The sequence below is a fragment of the Octodon degus genome, unplaced genomic scaffold (assembly GCF_000260255.1).
Source record: "Octodon degus isolate 3935 unplaced genomic scaffold, OctDeg1.0 scaffold00018, whole genome shotgun sequence".
Classification (NCBI taxonomy): Eukaryota; Metazoa; Chordata; class Mammalia; order Rodentia; family Octodontidae; genus Octodon; species Octodon degus.
The window spans coordinates 24,108,487-24,111,589 of NW_004524594.1; positions in this window are offsets into that span (position 1 = coordinate 24,108,487).

Consider the following 3,103-nt stretch of genomic DNA (forward strand, 5'->3'; position numbering starts at 1 on the left):
TTTTTTTTTCAGTACTGGGGATTGAACTCAGAACCTTGTGTTTGCCAGGCAAGCATTTATTCATGGTCTAGTCCTCAAGTTCTTGCTTTCCTTTCAGTTGTGTTATACCTTTCTATTTGTATTTCTTCTTTTGAGTTCTTATACTAGAGAAACTATATGATATTTACACATGTGTGTCTGGTTTATTTCACTTATGAGTACATCTTCAAGTGGCATCCACTTAGTGTCTCATTTTTTTTTTCCGCAGAACCGGGGATTGAACTCAGGCCCTTGTGCTTGACAGGGAAGCACTCCACTGAGCCATCTCTCCAGCCCAAACTTCCTCATTCTTTATAGCTGAGTAATACTTCATTGTATAAAAATACCACATCTTTTTCATCCATTCCTCAGGTGATGGGCATCTTGACTGTTTTCAAGATTTGGCTATCACAAATTGTGCTGCTATAAGCATAGTCACACAGCTTTCCGTGGACCAGGGCCAAGGGTATAAGGTGGGTGGTGGCCTCTCCACTCCTGACTCTCTTATGTTCACTCATGCTGAGGAACAAGTCAGTCAGGAAGTCATGGTGCAGCCATGGTGTTTAAGGACACTGGGAAGTCCTCATGGAGCCAGACCACCCTCACCAGCCACAATGTGAAGTTGCTGGAGAAGGTGTGTGCTGACCTGATCTGAGGCTCCAAGGAGAAGAACTTCAAGGTGAAGGGGCCCATGCGCATGCCCACCACGTCCTTGAGAATCACAATGAGAAAAACACCTTGTGGGGAGGGATCCAAGACATGGGATCACTTCCAGATGAGGATCCACAAGTGGCTCATTGATCTGCACAGCCCTTCGGAGATTGTGAAGCAGATCACATCCATCAGCATTGAGTGGGGAGTGGAGGTGGAGGTCACCACAGCTGATGCCTGAGAAGCTGGTCTAATAAATTGAGTATTGCTTGTTAAAAACAAACAAACAAACAAACAAAAAACCATAGGCACACATATATCACTATGATACGATGTTTTCAGATACTCCATGAAAATTTCCAGTAGAGAAAGAGCTGGTTTAAATGGGATTTCCAGTCCTAGATTTCTAAGGAGTCTCCACACTGATTTCTATAATGGTTGCACCAGTCTACATTCCCACCAGCAGTGGAGAAGGGTCCCTTTTTCCCCACAGCCTCTCCAACATTTGTTGTTGGGTGATTTCTTTATGACAGCCATTCTTTCTAGGGTGACATGATATCTTGATGTTGTTTTAATTTGCATGTCATGGATGGCTAGTGATGTGGAGCGTTTTTTCATATATATATTCACTTTGTAAATTTCTTCCTCTGAGAAGCGTGTGTTCATCTTGGAGGCCCATTTCTGGACTGGGTCTTTAAATTTTGGGGCACTAGTGTTTTTTAGTTCTTTATAAATTCTAGAGGGCAGACCTTTCTCTGAGTACTTATTTGTCAAGATTTTTTCCAAATTTGTGGGTTGACTTTTCACTTTGTTGATAATTTCTTTTGACATGCCAAAACTTCTCAAAAAAAGCAAGTCCCAGTTGGTAATTCTTTCAAGTGTTTCCCATACGATTTGATTTTTGTTCATGAACTCTTTGCCTACCCCTATGTCTTCAAGAGTTTCTCCCACTTTCTCTTTCAGGAGATTTAGTGTTTGTGTTTTAATGTTGAGATCTTTAATCCACTTTGACTTCAGCTTAGTGTGTGGTGATAGACCTCGGTCATGTAGAGAGCCACTTTTTCTAGCACGATTTGTCAAAGAGGCTATCTTTCTTCCAGTGAGTATGTTTGGTCCCTTTATCAAATATAAGGTGGCTGAGTGTTTCGTATGGGGCTTCAGCATCTTCTAATCTATTCCATTGATCCTCAGGTCTATTTCAGGGCCAGCACCATCCTGCTTTTTATCACAGTAGCCTTGTAGTACAATTTCAAGTCTGGAATTGTAATACCTCCTACCTTGTCTTTGTTGACCAGGGTTGCCTTTGCTTTTCTAGGTCTTTTCTGGTTCCAAATAATTTTTAGGAATGATTTCCCTAACTCTACGAGGTATGTTGGTGGTAGTTTGATAGGGATTGCATTAAATCTGTACAGTAATTTTGGGAGTATGGCCATCTTCACAATGTTGGTTCTTCCTATCCAGGAGCAAGGAATAACTTTCCATTATCTTAAATCCTGTGCTATCTCATTTTTAAAAATACTGTAATTTTCCTTGAAAAGATCTTTGACTTCTTTAGTTAGATGAATTTCAAGGTATTTCTTTTTCCTTGGTGCTATTGTAAAAGGTATTGTTTCTATTATTTCCCTCTCAGTGTGTTTGTTATCTGTGTAGAGGAATGCTATTGACTTTTGGGTTTTGACTTTGTATCCTGCTGTGCTATTGAATTTCTGTATTAATTCTAGAACCTCTTAGAGGGTTTTTTTGGGTCTTCCAAGTAAAGTATAATATCATCTGCAAATAATGGTAATTTAACTTCTTCTTTACCTATTCATATTCCTTTTATTTCTTTCTCTTGTCTAATGGCTCTAGCTAATGATTCCATAACTATATTGAATAGAAGTAGTGATAGAGGACATGTTTGTCTTGTACCTGATCTATGAGTAAAATGTTTCAGTTTTTTCCCATTTAGAGTTATGTTAGCATTGGGTTTTCATAAATGGCTTTTACCAGCTTGAAGTAGGGGATATCTATTCCAATTTTCTGTTGGACTTTGAATACAAATGAGTGTTGGACTTTGTCAAGAGCCTTTTCTGCATTAATTGAGATGATCATGTGGCTTTCAGTATTCACTCTATTGATATAGTGTATTACATTTTTAGAGTTTCAAATATTGAACCATCCTTGCATCCCTGGGATGAATCCTACCTGGTCATGGTGTGTGATCTTCTTGATGATTTGCTGTATTCTATTTGCTAGGATTTTATTGAGAATTTTTGCATCCATATTCATGAGGGAGATTGGCCTGTAGTTTTCTTATTTAGTTGCATCTTTCCCTGGTTTTGGTATCAGTATAATACTTGCCGCCAGGAATGATTTTGGGAAGGTTGCTTCCTTTTCAATTTAATTGAAGAGCTTGGGGAGTATAGGGATTATAAGTTTTGTAAATTTCTTGAGG